This window comes from Lithobates pipiens, unplaced genomic scaffold, assembly GCF_037356315.1.
Source record: "Lithobates pipiens isolate NorthernLeopardFrog02 unplaced genomic scaffold, aLitPip1_a1.2 Scaffold_1, whole genome shotgun sequence".
Taxonomy (NCBI): Eukaryota; Metazoa; Chordata; class Amphibia; order Anura; family Ranidae; genus Lithobates; species Lithobates pipiens.
Genome location: NW_027507685.1, coordinates 69,200,006 through 69,220,363, shown reverse-complemented (window position 1 = coordinate 69,220,363; position 20,358 = coordinate 69,200,006).

Sequence of the window (20,358 nt, the reverse complement as noted above, 5' to 3'; positions counted from 1 at the left end):
GTGTGTTGGCGTCTGTAGCAGTTAGTGGGTGTTCTGTGTACTTTCAACACAGTATACACCGATCGTTATCGTCCGATTTTTCGTTCTTGCTCTTCTGTAGTGGTTGTTGTCTGCGTGCCCTGACCGCAGTATATACCGCTATATTCACCTATATAGCTATAGATATATCTATCTCTTATAATAGATCTTGCAGTCAGTGTTAGGAGATTGTGCGTGCTATCTGCATGCTCTGAACCCAGTATACACTGCTATATCCACCTATATAGCTAACTATCTTGCTCGTTTTAAATAGAGCTTGCAGTCAGCGTTAGGAGATTGTGCGTGCTGTCTGCGTGCTCTGAACGCAGTATACACCGCTATATCCACCTATATAGCTAACTATCTTGCTCGTTTTAAATAGAGCTTTCAGTCAGTGTTAGGAGATTGTGCGTGCTGTCTGCATGCTCTGAACGCAGTATACACCGCTATATCCACCTATATAGCTAACTATCTTGCTCGTTTTAAATAGAGCTTTCAGTCAGTGTTAGGAGATTGTGCGTGCTGTCTGCGTGCTCTGAACGCAGTATACACCGCTATATCCACCTATATAGCTAACTATCTTGCTCGTTTTAAATAGAGCTTGCAGTCAGCGTTAGGAGATTGTGCGTGCTGTCTGCATGCTCTGAACCCAGTATACACCGCTATATCCACCTATATAGCTAACTATCGTGCTCGTTTTAAATAGAGATTTCAGTCAGTGTTAGGAGATTGTGCGTGGAAAAGAAGTATTCCTGCGCCACATCAGGGAAATAGAGGGAGATAGGGTACTGCTTCACACACTGAAAGGGAAATATCTGAACCCCGGGGAATAATGAATAAGAAAGGTAGTGGTGCGCTGTACACAAAGAGGATATATCTATTGATAAAAGCAGTATATAAAATTCGCAATGGGGGGATATCCAGTAAACAATACAGGTCTGGGTATGTCTATGTGACTAGTTTAAACAGCAACACTCATTTCTACTAATAGTCCACAACATAAATACATAAAATAGTGAAAATTCATATAAAATCCAAAGTGCAACGTGATGCGATCCTGTAGTCGCATAAAAGTCACGTGACCCGTGACGAACACGCGTCGGGACACAGCAACCAGGAAGTGACGTAGACCGAGCCCGCAGCTCGTTTATACACTGCTTGTACAGACTGTTTGTTTGTGAGTATTTTTAAACTGTTTTAATAACAATAAACCTGTTGAAGCACTTTACACTATGGAGTATTCTTCCTCCATCTCTGCTTAAACCCATGTATATGCCATACCACTGAGGAACCCTGACTGCAATACCACAGAGGAAACCCCCTTAAAGGGACCATATCATTGGTCAGGACCTGGGCACCCCACATTAAAGGGAAAACTCTGCTAAAAGGATCCCAAAAAAGCTCTCTATATATACGCTGTTACCTTACAGCGGTAAGGTAAGGGGACATCCATTACTGGTATATACGGGACCACCAAGGCCATATCCCCTTCCACCAGCACCACTGCCCTTCCCATTGCAACAGCTCCACATCGTATATCTTGTTGAAGAAGTCACATCCTATGCGATTTTGAGAATAATCGCAGCACTTTGCACTGAAAACGGACTTTGTGTCTGATACACTTATATTTTTTGTCACTTAATTATCATTTATGTTTGAAGGTTTGCCTATGTGCACCACAGCTGAACACCCGCACTTAATGCCATTTTAGGATCGCAACACGCTGCACTTTTGAATGTTATATTGTGTTTTTTCTTTTTTCTTGTTTTTATTGTTTCACGGTTTCATGTTGTAGATTTTACACTAATAGCAACGAGCATTATTGTTTTATCAGCCACAGCGGCACATTGGAATATTTGCACTTTTATGCGACTACAGGATCGCAACACGTTGCACTTTGGATTTTATATGAATTTTCACTATTTTATGTATTTATGTTGTGGACTATTAGTAGAAATGAGTGTTGCTGTTTAAACTAGTCACATAGACATACCCAGACCTGTATTGTTTACTGGATATCCCCGCATTGCAGGAGATTGTGCGTGCTGTCTGCATGCTCTGAATGCAGTATACACCGCTATATCCACCTATATAGCTAACTATCTTGCTCGTTTTAAATAGAGCTTGCAGTCAGCGGTAGGAGATTGTGCGTGCTGTCTGCGTGCTCTGAACCCAGTATACACCACTATATCCACCTATATAGCTAGCGATATATCTATCTTTTATAATAGCTCTTGCAGTCAGTGTTAGGAGATTGTGCGTGCTGTCTGCTTGCTCTGAACCCAGTATACACCGCTATATCCACCTATATAGCTAACTATCTTGCTCGTTTTAAATAGAGCTTGCAGTCAGCGGTAGGAGATTGTGCGTGCTGTCTGCGTGCTCTGAACCCAGTATACACCACTATATCCACCTATATAGCTAGCGATATATCTATCTTTTATAATAGCTCTTGCAGTCAGTGTTAGGAGATTGTGCGTGCTGTCTGCTTGCTCTGAACCCAGTATACACCGCTATATCCACCTATATAGCTAACTATCTTGCTCGTTTTAAATAGAGCTTGCAGTCAGCGGTAGGAGATTGTGCGTGCTGTCTGCGTGCTCTGAACCCAGTATACACCACTATATCCACCTATATAGCTAGCGATATATCTATCTTTTATAATAGCTCTTGCAGTCAGTGTTAGGAGATTGTGCGTGCTGTCTGCTTGCTCTGAACCCAGTATACACCGCTATATCCACCTATATAGCTAACTATCTTGCTAGTTTTAAATAGAGCTTGCAGTCAGCGTTAGGAGATTGTGCGTGCTGTCTGCGTGCTCTGAACCCAGTATACACCTCTATATACACCTATATAGCTAACTATCTTTCTCGTTTTAAATAGAGCTTTCAGTCAGTGTTAGGAGATTGTTCGTGCTGTCTGCATGCTCTGAACGCAGTATACACTGCTATATCCACCTATATAGCTAACTATCTTGCTCGTTTTAAATAGAGCTTGCAGTCAGCGGTAGGAGATTGTGTATGCTGTCTGCGTGCTCTAAACCCAGTATACACCGCTATATCCACCTACATAGCTCTTCTCTATTTGAGCCATCTGCCATCTCCAAGAGTTAGTGGAAGTTGTGTGTGCCTCCAGCACAATATGCACTACCCAACTGCTGGTTTTCCCAACTCCCTTCAGGCCATTACCATGTCTGGAAGGCCAGCAAGGAGAGGCAGACAGGCGCAAGCCGATAAAAGAGGGCAAGCAGGCTCTGTGTCTAGAGACAACGGTGCTGGTCGTGGACGTGGTGCATCGTCATCATCAGCACGTGGCCATGGGACACGCTTGCCCTTCTTTTCGGCAGCTGGACATGTTGAGCCGCAACATGCCAACGACTTGGTAGAGTGGATGACCAAGCCCCCTTCATCCTCCTCATCCTCTCTCACCCAGGCTCAGGGTACTAGCAAAGCAGCTGCCAGTGCATCGTCTTCCCTCCTCTCAATGTCATCATCAGTGACTCCTTCCCTAGACCAACCACGTCCTCCTGAGGAGTCTCCTGAACTCTTTGAGCACAGTGTTGGGTACATGCTCCAGGAGGATGCCCAGTGTTTTGTAGGCTCTGATGATGATACTTAGCTAGTGGAAGGCAGTAGCGTGAATGCAGAGAGAGGGGATGCTCAAGAAGAAGGACAGCAATCTGGCAGTCATGTTCCACAAGCTGCAGCATACTGCCAGGTTTGCTCCAGCGATGAAGAGGGAGGGGATGATGAGGGCACTGACTCCACGTGGGTGCCTGGTAGGAGAGAGGAGGAGGAGAAGGAGGCACATGTCCAATGAGGCAGGATGTCCTCCAGGGGCCAGCTTAGGGGCAGCACACCGACTGAATCACACCGCAGAGCTCCGCCTGTGCAGGGCGCTGCCTCTGCGTGTTATTCTAAAAGTTCTTTGGTGTGGGCCTTTTTTGAGACGAGAGCATCAGATCGCACCGCTGCTATTTGCAATATGTCTCAAGCATATCTCGCGCGGCCAAAACATCAGCCGCTTGGGCACCACATGCTTGACCAGACATATGTTGACCTGTCATGCAGCTCGTTGGCAAGCGTACCTCAAAGACCCACACCAAAGAACAAAGCGGACCTCTCCTTGCTCCTCATCAGCTGGCATCTCCAACCCCACTAGACCTTCAGTCCTCTCTGAAACCTGCTCTGAGAGGAATGAAGGTGTAGAATTAGGTGTGTCACAGCCAAGTGCTTCCAGGCACTCTGCTAGCAGTACACCCACGTCCGATTATAGCAGGCAAATGTCCCTGCCCCAGCTGCTGGACCGGCGAAAGAAGTTCACTCCCAGCCATCCACATGCCCAGCGGTTGAATGCTAGCTTGGCTAAATTGCTAACACTTCAACTGCTGCCTTTTCAGTTGGTAGACTCTGCCCCCTTGAGTTTGTACAATGTGTGGTTCCTCAGTGGCAGGTCCCCAAACGCCACTTTTTCTCACGGAAGGCAATTCCGGCTCTCTACCAGCATGTGGAAGGCAATGTCTTTGCCTCGCTGGACAGGGCGGTCAGCGGTAAGGTGCATATTACCGCTGACTCATGGTCCAGCAGGCATGGACAGGGACGTTACCTGTCTTTTACGGCCCATTGGGTCACTCTTCTGGCAGCTGGGAAGGATGCAGGACAAGGTGCAGTAGTGTTGGAGGTTGTTCCGCCACCATGCCTCCAAAATGCTACTATTGGTTGTGACACACCTCTCTCCTCCACCCCCTCCTCTTCTTCTTCCTCCATGGCCTCTTCCAGTGCTCTGTCCTCAGAACCAGCGGTGCTCCATAGGCGTTCCAGGGGCTACGCAAGTACGCAGGCAAAACAATGCCATGCCGTGCTTGCGCTGGTTTGTTTGGGGGACAGGAGCCACACTGGGGCGGATGTTTTGTCAGCTCTGCAGGGGCAGGCCGAGAGGTGGTTGACGCCACGCCAGCTTAAGCCAGGAATGGTGGTTTGCGACAATGGCACCAACCTCCTCTCCGCCCTCCGACAGGGACAACTGACCCATGTGCCCTGTGTGGCTCACGTCCTTAACCTAGTGGTGCAGCGGTTCTTGGGCAGGTACCCGGGCTTACAGGATGTCCTGAAGCAGGCCAGGAAAGTCTGTGTGCATTTCCGCCGATCATTTAATGCCTGTGCTCGGCTGGCTGAGCTCCAAAAGGAGTTGAACCTGCCCAAGAACCGCCTTATATGTGACATGCCCACCAGGTGGAACTCAACGTTGGCCATGCTGCAGCGGCTGCACACGCAGCAGAGGGCCATCAATGAGTACCTGTGCGACTACGGCACCAGGACAGGGTCAGGGGAGCTCGGTTTTTTTCTCACCGCGCCAGTGGGGCATGATCAGGGATGCATGCACTGTCCTGTCACCGTTTGAGGAGGCCACAAGGATGGTGAGCAGTGACAGTGCATGCATCAGTGACACTGTACCTCTTGTCCACCTCTTGGAGCATACGCTGCGTGGAATAATGGACAGGGCACTTGAGGCAGAACAGAGGCAGGAAGAGGAGGACTTCCTTGCCTCTCAAGGCCCCCTTTATCCAGACAGTGTTCCTGCTGTGCCACCCATCACACAGGAAGAGGATGAGGAGGATGATTGTGTCAGCATGGAGGTGGAGTCTGGCACTCAGCGTCAGCAGCAGCAGCAGTCTTGTAGGGATGATTTACAGTCCCAAGAAACCCGTGGACTTGTACGTGGCTGGGAGGAGGTAGCTGCGGATCATGTTGTCCTTAGTGACCCAGAGGACTCCGGACTGAATGCCTCAGCTAACCTACGCTGCATCGCCTCCCTGATCCTGCAAAGCCTGCGGAAGAATCCTCGTATTCTTCGGATGAAGGAGAGGGACCATTACTGGCTGGCCACTCTTCTTGATCCACGGTACAAGGGTAAGGTTGCTGACCTTATCTTGCCATCGCAGAGGGAGCAGAGGATGAGACATCTCCGGGAGGCCTTGCAGAAAGGTCTGTGCAACGCGTTCCCAGAGACTGGGAGGTTACAAACTCCTGGTCCTGGACAACGTGTTACTGAGGCATCGGTCAGAAGGAGCGGTGGAGAAGGTGGCCGTCTGACTGATGCTTTCAGACAATTTTTTAGTCCGCAGCCCCAAGGTATGATCAGTTCCAGCAACCATCGCCAGCGTCTGATTTACATGGTGCAGGAATACCTAGGGGCAAGGTCAGACTTGGACACCTTTCCCACCGAAAATCCTCTGGCTTACTGGGTCTTGAGGATGGATCACTGGCCAGAGCTTGCACAGTATGCAATTGAGCTACTGGCCTGTCCTGCATCCAGCGTTCTTTCGGAACGCACCTTCAGTGCTGCTGGTGGCTTTGTTACCGATCACAGGGTGCGCCTGTCCACCGAATCAGTTGATCGACTGACCTTCATCAAGATGAATCAGTCTTGGATCACCCACAGCTACCAAGCACCTGAAGCTGATGTAACCCGAATAATTTTTTTTGAAATATCACATCCCTTCAAGACTGCCTATGCTGATGCTGAGTGACTGTCCTGTTATGTTGATTGTCTATCCTCTTCCTCCTCCGCTGATATGTTGGAAGAACATTTCTGGTTCTGGGTGATACCATCAGCCCAATTTTTCTGCCCCTGTTTAACAGGGGCGTTTAATTACAATTTTTGATGCAATGCTTTGCAGCAGGGCTAATTCCTGCACTAAAACCAGAGTATATGGGAGAGGTTGCAGTGTCGTGGCACCAGCACCAGTGCCTAAGGCTCAATTTTTCTGCCCCTGTTTAACAGGGGCGTTTAATTACAATTTTTGATGCAATGCTTTGCAGCAGGGCTAATTCCTGCACTAAAACCAGAGTATATGGGAGAGGTTGCAGTGTCGTGGCACCAGCACCAGTGCCTAAGGCCCAATTTTTCTGCCCCTGTTTAACAGGGGCGTTTAATTACAATTTTTGATGCAATGCTTTGCAGCAGGGCTAATTCCTGCACTAAAACTAGAGTATATGGGAGAGGTTGCAGTGTCGTGGCACCAGCACCAGTGCCTAAGTCCCAATTTTTCTGCCCCTGTTTAACAGGGACATGTAATTACAATTCTTGATATAATATTTCACAGGAGGGCCCCTTCCTGTGCCCACCCAGAGTAACTGTGAGGACTTATAGTGTTGTGGCACCAGCACCACAACCACCAAAGGTCAATTTTTCTACCACTGTTCAACAATGGCATGTAATTATAATTCTTGATATAATCGTTCATAGCAGGGCGCTCCAGCGCCCACCAAGAGTCACTTTGAGGGCTTACAATGTTGTGGCAAAACCAACACCTTGTTCCGCCATTTCTGCAGAGCATATAGGGCAGGCCCCTACTTTCAAACATCCAACTTACAAACATCTCCTATTTGCAAACGGAAGGAGACAACAGCAAGTGAGATGAAAAAAGACGGACGACAAAACAAATTATACAGGGGTGATTTTTTTTCCAAAAAGCTTAAAAATTGTTTTTTTGACTGGAGCTACACTTTAAAAATGTACCAGTTGAAAATTACTGGGTCTTGAGGATGGATCACTTTAATCGTCACTTTAATCGTCATTAAAATCAGTGCTCCCGCCAAAACTGCAGTTTTTAAAACTTTTTTTTGCATTGACCCATGTCCCCTGGGGCAGGAGCCAGGTCCCCAACCCCTTTTTAGGACAGTATCTTACATATTAGCCGTTAAAATTAGCACTTTTAATTTCGAACGTTCAAGTCCCATAGACTTCAATGGGGTTCTAACGTTCGTACGAATTTGGGGTCCGTTCGAAAGTTCTGGTGCGAACCGAACCGGGAGGTGTTTGGCTCATCCCTACACACAATGCAAAGACTAAGTGAACTTCTCTCCTCCTTATTTTTCAGGTGTGATTTTTATATTGCCTACACCTGTTACTTGCCCCAGGTGAGTTTAAAGGAGCATCACATTCTTGAAACAATCTTATTTATCCACAATTTTGAAAGGGTGCCAAGAATTTTGACCAGCCCATTTTTGGAATTGCGTGTGACATTATGTCCAATTTGCTTTTTTTCCTCCATTTTTTTGTTTTGTTCCAATACACACAAAAGGGAATAAACATGTGTATAGCAAATCATGTGTTACTACAGTACTTTTCTGTGAGAAATACTTGATTTTCTGGAAAATTTCTGGGGTGCCAACAATTTCAGCCATGACTGTAATTCACGAACATAGCATGGACCGTTATCTAATCCAACAAGGTGGTCCATTTGCAATTTACCTGGTATGCTAATAATACACCAAATAAACTTTTTGTCATGTTCTACCAAACGTAAAAAGAAGAAGAAAATAATAATACAAGAAGAGAGAGACCAAAAGGGTAAAAAGGAAGAAGAAGGGGAAGAGTAGGAAGGGGAGGGGAGCTGGGATGAGACTCTGGGAATGCTGGGTCTAGTAGGATCTATGAAATCAAGAGAGGCATCACAATAAAAATTATATAACATAAAGAAGAGGAAAAACTGAGAATAGCAATGTTTCAAACTCACACCACAGAAAACCCGGAATTAAGGGAGGGGTTGGGATGACCCTGCCAGGGTTGAGAGCATAGCTGCAAGAGTATCATAGGAAGAGAAGCGGATCCAGACATACCACAAGACCTTATACTCATCGAAAGTTTCATTATTAAGGGCCAACATCTCCCCCTTATGCATTATGTCATTCACAGTAGAATCTCACAAGGATAATGGCGGTGTAGTTTGCAGTCTTCCAATATAGAGGAATGATCTGAGGTGCTGCAGACAAAAAAAATAAACGTAGAAGGCTCCTTTTTTGGGACACCATAGAGCCAGGGAGTATGGAGGGAAGGCCAATCACTGGGGTTGGTTATAGGGGCTCCTCATAAATTGTACTATAAACCTTAAATACCTGTGTCCAGAAAGGGCTTATTCTCTCACATTCCCACCAGGTATGTACCTAAAGCTGAGCCGCAGCGCCAGCAGGAAGCAGGGGTGGCCAGAAATGTTATGTAGTTTTGACACATCCCTACACATCCCTATACCACCTATACCACCGTGATAGAATCTTAAAATTCTTTTCTTGAGAATAGAAACAGTGGACTTATGTGTAAAACAGAATGAGGTCTGCCAGTCCGCTCTCAAAAACTCCTCTCCCAGATCCACGCACCATATCCTAGTGTATGTTGGTAAGTCATTATGCGGTAGTGCATGAATTAAGCAATGGGGAGGAAAGTAGATGTCTAGGCAGCTCATGGAGGGAACACAGCCATTCAAATTCTGTGTAAGGGCGATGAATATGAGAGAAAAGAGATAGCTGTTTCATAAAGGAAGAAAGGTGGAGCTTATTGAGCCAGTCTCTTGACCCCGCAGGAATAACCACGGTTGCCTGTTGGGGATGAAGGAACATATTCGCCCTCAGCCATGCAGAGCATGAGAGGGAACCTACAGTAGGGACTCCCACACCCCAGGGAATAGCAGGGTTGGCTTCAGTACTTTAGAGCTACAGATCTAGGACAGGGGTTTGCAAACGTTTCAGTATGTGGGTCACATTGTTTATTTTTACATATATTCTCGGGAAGAAAAAAAAAATCTGTCTGATAAGTTAATAAATAAAACTTAAATTAATGAATAAGTCTCCCTTTCTAGTCGGGAGTGCCCAGTCATTTGACAACAAATTACTTCTACGATAAGAAATATTGGGGCAAGGGTGTTTGTATATGAAAACATGAAAAATGTTTAACGTATATAATAAAGTATAACAAAGTAAAAAAATAAAATAAATAGACCGACTTTAATTTATGCAAAACACAAAAAAAACTCAATGCCCCAGAAAAGGATAATTTATGGATGAGCAAGATCATTATTCAATATATATATAAAAAAAAAACATAACCTGGTAAATTTTTAACAGCAAACAAATATATAGAAAAATCAACAAATATTCCACCAGCGCACATTGTTGATTTTTTTGAAACAATACAATTTTTTGTTTGTTTAAATTTGGATAATGATTTTGGTCATCCATAATTTATCCCTTTCCGGGCCATTGTTTTTTTGTCTTTTTCTTCAGTAGGGACAGGGAAGCTGGTCAGAGTTGATGGGAAGATGGATGGAGCCAAATACAGGGCAATCTTAGAAGAAAACCTGTTAGAGTCTGCAAAAGCCTTGAGACTTGGGCAGAGGTTTACCTTCCAGCAGGACAATGACCCTAAACTTACAGCCAGAGCTACAATAGAATGGTTTAGATCAAAGCATATTCATGTGTTAGAATAGCCCAGTCAAAGTCCAGACCTGAATCCAATTGAGAATCTGTGGCAAGACTTGAAAATTTTTGTTCACAGACGCTCTTTATCCAATCTGACAGAACTTGAGCTATTTTGCAAAGAATGGGCAAAAATGTCGCTCTCTAGCTACAGTATGCAAAGTTGGTAGAGACATCCCCAAAAAGACGGTTCTACAAAGCACTGGCTCTGGGTGGCTGAATACAAATGCACACCACACTTTTCACATATTTATTTGTAAAGAATCTTAAAAACCATTTATAATTTTCCTTCCACTTCACAAGTATGTGCCACTTTGTGTTGGTCTATCATATAATATCCTAAAAAAATACATTTACGTTTTTGGCTGTAAGATGACAAATTGTGAAAAATTTCAGGGGTATGAATACTTTTTAAAGGCACTGTATATCATCAATCTAGCTAGATAGGTAGCCATGCTTTAAAGGGTATTTGACTGGATTGTATTGCTCTTGTGCTGATTCACCTTGTTCAACAATTTTCCAAACTGTTGTATTGTCGGCCAGTCTCTTTATTTACTACCAATTGGTTATCTTTTTTCTTTATTTAAACTATGTGTGCATATTTTTTCTGTGTGGCTGCCAAGAGATTCTCAGGCCAAGGTAATCGGTGGTGTTAGTTGGAATGGGGCTCCGTATCAGGCCAAGAAAAGAAAAGAGGACCCAAATATTCCAGTAGCTCCTTTGGAGGCAGTGTTACACTTACACAGGAAGCTATTACTTAAAAATGTGGGCTTTAGGTTTACCTGTGCTAAATGCTAATGAAGTGAGGCGATACTGCTAGACTGAACATTTATAGCAGGGATATGCAATTAGCGGACCTCCAGCTGTTGCAGAACTACAAGTCCCATGAAGCATAGCAAGACTCTGACGGCCACAAGCATGACACCCAGAGGCAGAGCATCATGGGACTTGTAGTTTTGCAACAGCTGGAGGTCTGCTAATTGCATATCCCTGATTTAGAGCAATGGCTAGTTGATGACTAGAGTGCCCCTGTACACAGTGTTGGAGAAAGGCTCAATAGGCTTTCCTGCAACAGAATGAAAACTTTGTGGTAGACAGCAATTTCAACCAAAAAACAAAAAGCATACTACTAATTTTAGCAATTAGCAAATTGTATATCAAACCTGAAGTTCTCCTTTAACTATCATTTATTAAAAAGTTATGTAGCGGGATATAGTTGTGTATTAATGCAATTAATGTGAAGTACAATATAAATCTATGGACAATGTTATTCACTAGTATTGGATGCCATCTAGTGACCAAAACTGGAAATGGACTTTAGCTATTTTCCTTTTCTATGGTGTTGGAAAGATAACAGGAATTGACTGTGTTTACTTTGGTCATTTGACCTAGTCTACCCAGGAGTCTGTGTGACCTACCCATGAACACTTTGATATGCAGTGCATGCTGGGTAGGGTATAAAAGGGACTGCAGCAGCCATATTTGTTCATTTGGAACCACGTTGCCTGCCTGTGCGGAACTGTGTGTAAGGTTCTTGGACACATCGGTAGATAGTCACCGCGGAGTACAAAGTGGACTGTTTGCTGAGTGACTTGACGGAGCCAAGAGCTGGTGATCAGACCGACGGGGATCGGAGACGCTGTTGGATCCGGCTCTCCGCTGCTTCAGTCGGTAGAGTGGCACAGAGCATCTGGCCTAATCAGCGGAAGCAAGCTGCAGTTGTAGGACTCAAGCCATCACTCAGAACTCTGATCCGATTGGTGAGCGGGTTGCGGCCCACTGTTTAATCTATTACACATACTTAGACTTACTAATAAGCGTTGCTGGGACCTGTTGTTCCACGGAAGTGTAATTTAGCAACTGTCACTTAATAGGCTCGAAGCCTGTTTCACTTTAGTACCTAAGTGTGATTACAAGTTTCTATCGTTATACCTGGAGTGTCCTAAGTTAACTTTCTCTACTTACCCCTTTGGATTACAATTATTTGAGGAACTATTTAAACTAGCGAAGAAGGAAGAAATACATTAAGTGAGGCCTCACATAGACTTTAAATAAGGGGAGCTCCCAGGTCTAGATAGTAACATACTTGCATGTTATTTATTGTATTTGCCTGTTGACTCATCTTGTGCTGACGTTCTACGTTGGAACAACAGTGCAAACTCTGTAACCACCTATTTGCTATATTTTCAGTAAAAGTATTCCTGTTTAAGAGTACAAGTGTGTGGTTTACTGTCTTTCCCCACCAAGTGGAGCCAGAGGATCCCGAGGGATAGGCACAGGTACATTATACTGTTTACACTGTACTGTATTATTATTGCACCATAGCTGTGCCAAGGGGACAAAGTCATTTAGAAGGGGGGGGTTTCTCAGCAGAGTGCAGGCCCAATTCAAATCAGCAGCTCCTTCGGGGGTCAGTGCTACAGTTAAAACCATTACTAAGGCTGGATTCACACCAGTGCGAATTGGATGTGGGTTTCCCGGTATCCAATTTTCATGACTCAATGGATCAATGGCTGTGAAGCCGAAAGTGGTCACAGCCAGCTGCCCATAGTAAGTATGCCGGTGCCAGGGACCGAAGCCCTGTGAAGCCACCGGCGGGTGAGGATATCACTGGATCCTGGGACAGGTGAATGTCTAAATATTAACAATCAGCAGCTACAGTTTTTGTAGCTGCTGACTTTTATTACTTTTTTTTTTAACTCCTTCAGATCTGCGCTATAGCCGAATGACGGCTACAGCGTGGATCTGCTTTGCCAGGAGTATATGTATTGACGTCCTCCCCTTTGTTGCCTCGCAACGCCCCCCTAAAGGGGTGTGGCACGCGCTATGATCACCCAAGACAGTGAGACTCAGGAGATCACAGATCCGAGTAAGGGGTCGATCCCGGCCCCTTACCACATGATCAGCTGTCAGCCAATGACAGCTGATCACATGATGTAAACAGAGGATCGGTAATCGTTTTTTTGTTTTTTGTTCTTCTCACGCTGTCAGCGTGAGAAGAAAAAAAGCCGATCACCATCTTCAGTTTGCAGGGACATCGGTCCCAAAGAGGACCAGCGTGTTATGTGCCCACCAGTGCCACCTGCAACTGCCACAAATCAGTGTCAAAAATCAGTGCCCATGTTACTTAAGTGCCAGGAATCAGTGCCCAAAAGTGCCAGCTATCAATGCCCACCAATGGCGCCAATCAGTGCCTCATCAGTGCCACCTATTAGTGCTGCCTATCAGTGCCACCTACCAGTGCCGATCAGTGGCCATCACTGCCACCTCTCAGTGCCCACCAGTCCCACCTATTAGTGCCACCTTATCAGTGCCCATCAGTGCAGCCTCATCAGCGTACATCAATGAAGGAGAAAAAATACTTGTTTGCAAAAGTTATTAACAAAATATAAAATGGTTTTGTGTTGTTTTTTTTTTTTTATTCGGTCTTTAATTTTTTTAACAAAAAATAAAAAACCCAGAGGTGATCAAATACCACCAAAAGAAAGCTCTATTTGTGGGAAAAAAAGCATTTGGGTACAACATTGTATGACTGCGCAATAGTCATTCAAAGACTGACCGCTCTTAAAGGTTAAAATTGGTCTGGGCAGGAGGGGGGTTTAGGTGCCCAGTAAACAAGTGGTTAATATATTACTGAAGAACCTCATTAACATACATTTCCCTGCACATATGCAAACTATGCAAAGTTGGAATATCCTACAGCAAATTCCACAACAGTTGGAAGTACAGTCATTTGAGCATACAGAAGCATTTCTATGACCTGTATATGGCAAAAATGAAAATACCCCTTACTGTGAGATTATAAAGATCTTTAACACTTAGCACAGAGCTCCAAGGTGATTACTGTGTCAGCAACTTCTGAAAATTGCAGAATATAACTGACTGTACATTTTTCTTGTTAAAGTGGTACCAAAGCCACGTTTTAAAAAAAATTGGAGCAGGTTGAGTTTTGTGGCAGAAGAAGCATGTTCCTCTTTCGCTGAATGCTATGGAGGTAAGAGCTGGCTGCACACGTGCGGGAGTTGCATCATCCCTCGCCAGCCAAGACTGGCAGCAGACTACAGACATGGAAGAAGACTGTGTCAGAAGATTGTAGCCACACAGACAGAGCAACAAGGGGAACTCAAGATTGCATTGGAGGGCACCTTGGTGGGTAAGTGTGCCATGAAAAGACAGTATTATGGCAAGAGCCCTGGGAAGCCATGGAGTCATAATTCCACTTTAAAGCCTATATAATTAGGTAGACTTCTTTTTTTTTAAGCTGGTGGACTCAAGCTATGGCATATACTGTAGGATGTTACGTGGCCACAAATGTTGTGAAAAGAAACAATAAAAATGTGAAAAGGCTTGGTTCAACAGAGAGCGAATAATTTGTGATAAAAAAAACATACACTATATAGTCAAAAGTATTGGGACATCTGCCTTTATATGCGCAATCCCAGTCTTAGTCTGTAGGGTTCAATATTGAGTTGGCCCACCCTTTGCAGCTATAAGAGCTTCAACTCCTTTGAGAAGTCTGTCCACAAGGATTAGGAGTGTGTCTATAGGAATGTTTGACCATTATCTCAGAAGCGCATTTGTGAGGTCAGGCACTGCTGATGGACGAGAGGGACTGGCTTGCAGTCTCTACTCTAATCCATCCCAAAGGTGCTCTATCGGGTTGAGGTCAGGACTCTGTGCAGGCTAGTCAAGTTCCTCCACCCCATACTCGCCCATCCATGTCTTTATGGACCTTGCTTTATGCACTGGTGCACAGTCATGTTGGAACAGGAAGAGGCCATCCCCAAACTGTTCCTACAAACCTATTAGATTTTAGTGGACTTAAAGCGGATTTCCACCAAAAAGTGGATCTTACGCTGATTTGTCTCCTCCCCCTCACTGGTGCCACATTTGGCACCTTTTGGGGGAGCGGATACCTGTCTGACAAGTATCCTGTTCCCGATTCCAGGAGACCGGGCCACGGCCAACAACGTCACCGCTCGGCTCCCTCCTGGGCCAGTAGGAGAGAGGAGCAGAGCCTTGCACATGTGCAGTAGGCTTCCCAGCGTGAAGCTGTAAGGCTACAATACTGGGTTCCCTTACCCGCAATGGCAGCGTCATGCACCCGACAGCTGATAGAAACATCAGCTGCATTGCCTGCATCGTTGGACTCCAGGACAGGTTATTAAAAGCCAGCAGCTGCAGTATGTGTAGCTGCTGGCTTTTAAATTCTGCAGCGGTGGGCAGAACACCGCCTTAAATTAAGATTAAAACTTAAATGTAATTTTCATCAAAAGACTAGGACTAAAACTAAATCGAAATTTGGTGCCAAAATTAACACTGGTGAAAAGAATGGGGAGGCACGGTGCTCCAGAGATTCCTGGACTGTTCCAAAAGTATGAGGAGACAAGCCAGGCAGGTGTTTGTGGACAGCGTTCCCCCGATTTGAGGAACAGACAGGTGGAAGGGTTCAAAGCGGGTAGAGAGAAACCCGGGGAAGCAGATTTATGGGATATATTTTTTGCCTCTGCTTCTGTATATGTATATATGGGAAAAAATTGGACATTTGGACCTCTCGCTGACCATCATGGCACCACTTAACTTTATAATGTTCAAGGTCCAAATTCCCTGACAAAAAGACATAAGATATTAAACTAATTGCACCATCATTCTGCATATGTGGCATTTCTTCAAGAAACATACATTACACATGACAAGTGGTAAATTATATTCAAAACACAATCCAACATGATACTATGGAGATATAGTGCCAGAGGTGTAGCCATAGGTCTGGCAAGAGGTATGCCCTGTACACATAGTCGGAATTTCCGACAGAAAATGTGCGATCAGATTGTGTTGTTGGAAAATCCGATCGTATGTGGGCTCCATCAGACTTTTTCCGTCGGAATTTCTGAAACACAAAGTTTGAGAGCAGGATCTAAAATTTTCCGACAACAAAATCCGATCGTTTAAATTCCGATTGTGTGTAGACAATTCCGATGGACAAAGTGCCACGCATGCTCAGAATAAATTAAGAGAGACCACAGCTATTGGCTACTGGCTCGTTTATAGTCCCGACGTACAGTAGGTGCCGCCGATATTGTGTTTCCGGCGACAGGCTTCACTAACCAGCGCGATCCCGTTGGTTCCCGCTGGTTCTCGCGCTGGCTGCAATAGGAAAATGTAATTTTCCTATAGTAGCGAGCGAGAGAGATCGGCGATAATGTCGCCTCACTAATGAAACCTGCATGCCTTCGGGGGCCTACCAGGCCCTTAGGTCCGGTAGGGATTTTAAGGGGAATCCCCTACGCCGAAAAAAACAGCACGGGGGTCCCCCAAAATCCATACCAGTCCCCTATCCGAGCACGCAGCCCGGCCGGCCACCCCCACCCCAAAGCACCTTGTCCCCATGTTGATGGGGACAAGGGCCTCTTCCCGGCAACCCTGGCCTTTGGTTGTCGGGGTCTGCGGGTGGGGGGCTTATCGGAATCAGATACCGGCCCCCCACCCTATGTGAATGAGTATTGGGGGACCATGTACCCCTACCCATTCACCTGGTGAAAAAAAGTAAATAAAACACAACACAAGGTTTCAAAATAATTTATTGCACAGCTCCGGTGGTCTAATGTCTTGGGGGTCTTCTCGCCGCCGCCGCCGCCGCCGCCAGGGGGTCTTCTTCCAACTTCGGGGGTCTTGTCCCCCTCTTCGGTTCTTCTTGCTGGGCCTCCGCTTTCTTCCTTTAGCTCTTTTACTAGCAGAGGCCCGGTCTTCTGTCTCTGCCGCTGCCGCCTCTTCTTCCGACTTTGGGGGTCTTGTCCCCCTCTTCGGTTCTTCTTGCCAGGCCACCGCTTCTTCTTCCAGCTCTTTTACTAGCGGTGACCCGGTCTTCTGCCGCCGCCGCCTTCCGTTCTTCTTCCTCCTCGAGATGTTGACTCGACGCTCTCTCTGCCTGCAATGCCAGGGACAAGGTGTGCGGCGACTTATATAGGGACAAGGGGCAGGGTCACCGGTTGATGTCACATGGTGACCCCCCTTATGATGTCACAGTCCCAGAGGATGCTGGGACTGTGACATCATAAGGGGGCCGACCATCACCTAATTCGTTTCTCTCGCTCCCTGTCTTCCAACACCTTTCCCTTCAATCGCCTAACCATCACCCGTAGAAACTTTCACAACTTCAACTCTTCTCTCCTCTATTTTGCTGCTGACCACCTCTATGACAAAATCTCTCCCCTGTCCTGCCCCCAACCAAGCCACTTCCATCTAGAATAAATCCCTGTCCTCCACCCTGGACAAGCTCGCTCCCCTCACTACACGCAGAATAAGGCCTCGATCCCTACAACCCTGGCAAACAGATGACACTAGAACTCTCAAAAAACGTAGTCACGCTCTTGAGCGTCTGTGGCACAAGACCAAGTCTCTCAAAGACTTCAACCAATACAAATCTGCCCTCCAAAAATACTACTCTTTCCTCCACACTGCCAAGCAGACCTATTTTCCAACTCTTATTAACACCTTCTCATCCAGTCACCGTAAACTTTTCTCTACCTTAAACTCTCTACTCTGTCCTCCACCCACTGACTCACTCACTGCCCAGGAGATTGCTAATAACTCCAAAAACAAGATTGATACAATCCATGATGAAATCTCCACTCTACAGGTATCTCCCCCAGTTAAGACCCCACTACAACAGGGACTCTCAACGCTCCCCTTATTCAAAACTGCTACTACAGACAAAGTTGCTAAACTCCTTTCTAAAGCCCACCTAACCACCTGCCCCCTGGATCCTATTCCCTCTCAAAAACTACGGTCGCCATCTGACTCTATCCTACACTCTCTAACTCACATCTTCAATCTCTCCCTCACCTCTGGCATTTTCTCCAATGCTCTAAAACATGCACTGGTCACCCCTATACTTAAAAAGCCATCCTTGGACCCTACCAATCTTAACAACCTACACCCTATCTCCTTGCTGCCATTTTCCTCTAAACTCCTTGAACGCCTAGCCAACCAACTGAGTGACTACCTCATTAAAAACAACCTTCTTGATCCCCTTCAATCTGGATTTCGCCCTCAACACTCAACAGAAACTGCTCTTTTAAAACTCACAAATGACCTAGTAACTGCAAAAAACCAACGGACACTATTCTGTACTCCTACTTCTGGACCTTTCAGCTGCCTTTGACACGGTTGACCACCCTCCCCTCCTCAAAAAACTTTACTCCCTTGGTCTCCATGACTGTGCTCTTCAGTGGCTCTCATCCTACGCACCTTCAGTGTCACTTACAATTCTACTTCCTCCACTCCTCTTCCCTTCTCTGTCGGAGTCCCCCAAGGTTCTGTTCTTGGACCTCTTTTATTTTCAATCTAAACCTCTTCCCTGGGTCAGCTGATAGCCACTCACGGCTTTCAATATCATTTCTCCGCTGACGACACACAAATCTATCTATCTCTCCACCCCTCAACTCACTCCATCAATCTCCTCACGCATCACCAACTTACTAACAGACATATCTATATGGATGTCACAACACTTCCTCAAACTCAACTTGTCCAAAACCGAACTTATAATATTTCCTCCCCCACCTGCCTCTTCCTTTGACTTCTCTGTCAAGAGTAATGGCACAACCATCCACCCATCCCCACATGTCAGGGTGCTAGGAGTTATCCTGGACTCTGAACTCTCCTTTCAGCCTCACATCCAATCACTTTCCAAAGCTTGCCGCCTCAACCTCCGAAACATCTCTAAACTACGTCCCTTTCTAATCAATTGCCTTGACAACTGCAACTCCCTCCTCATTGGCTCACCTTTAAATAGACTATCCCCCCCTTCAGTTCATCATGACTGCTGCTGCCAGACTCACACACCTTACAAACCGCACAGTGTCTGCTACCCCTCTCTGCCAATCCCTCCATTGGCTGCCACTTGCCCAACAAATTAAATTCAAAATACTAACACTTACTTACAAAGCCATCCACAACTCTGCCCCCAGCTACATCACTAGCCTAGTCTCAAAATACCAACCTAATCGCCCACTTCGCTCCTCCCAAGACCTCCTGCTCTCTAGCACCCTCATCACCTCCTCCCACATCCGCCTCCAGGACTTCTCCCGAGCCTCGACCATCCTCTGGAACTCACTACCCCAATCTGTCAGAATGTCTCCAAATTTATCCACTTTTAGGCGATCCCTGAAAACTTTCCTCTTCAGAGAAGCCTATCCTGCCTCCATCTAACTGCACTATTTTCTCCATTAGGTCATCCCCCACAGCTATTACCCTTTTGTATAACTTGACCCTTCCTCCTAGATTGTAAGCTCTAATGAGCAGGGTCCTCTGATTCCCCGTCTTGAATTGTATTGTAATGTCTACCCTAATGTTGTAAAGCGCTGCGTAAACTGTCGGCGCTATATAAATCCTGTATAAAAATAAATAATAATTTTTAGGGGAAGAGGGGGAGGTGTTTGGAGTATTAGGGTTGATATGTAATTTGTTGAGATGATATGATATGCAGCAGGGATCATTAAATGGTGGAATGTGGCCATGCCACTTAGCCGCTGGGTGTCCTCTATTAAGTCTCCCACTTGGCCACCGCTGTCACCCTCACAACAGGTCAGGGGGCAGATGTGCTGCAGATTAGGAAGGAGAATGGGAGTTGCTGCAGATCAGGGCAGAGTTTCAAATTAACAAGTGGGTGATTACTAAGTGGCACGGCCACATTCCGCCATTTAATGATCCCTGCTGCACATCATATCATCTCAACAAATTACATATTAAACCTAATACTCTGAACACCTCCCCCTCTTCCCCTTTAAAAAAAAAAAAAAAAAAAGCCCTCAAAATATTTCCACGTCTCCATGTCCCTTATACACATTTCTTGCATAATACAATACCTTGATGGATGTTTTTTTTATCAGGTATTCTAATAACAGTTAACATAATAAGTTGGGCCGGTCAAGATCTGTAGCACCTCCCACCCCCTGCCCTGCTGTATGAGGCCAAGCGCGAGACCCGGGAGAGGACACCCCAGGCTGATATGTGCCTCTACCCTGCAGAAGGTAGGTTGGGCAGGGGAGGCTTGCATTGAATGGGGCACTGTCATATAAAGGGT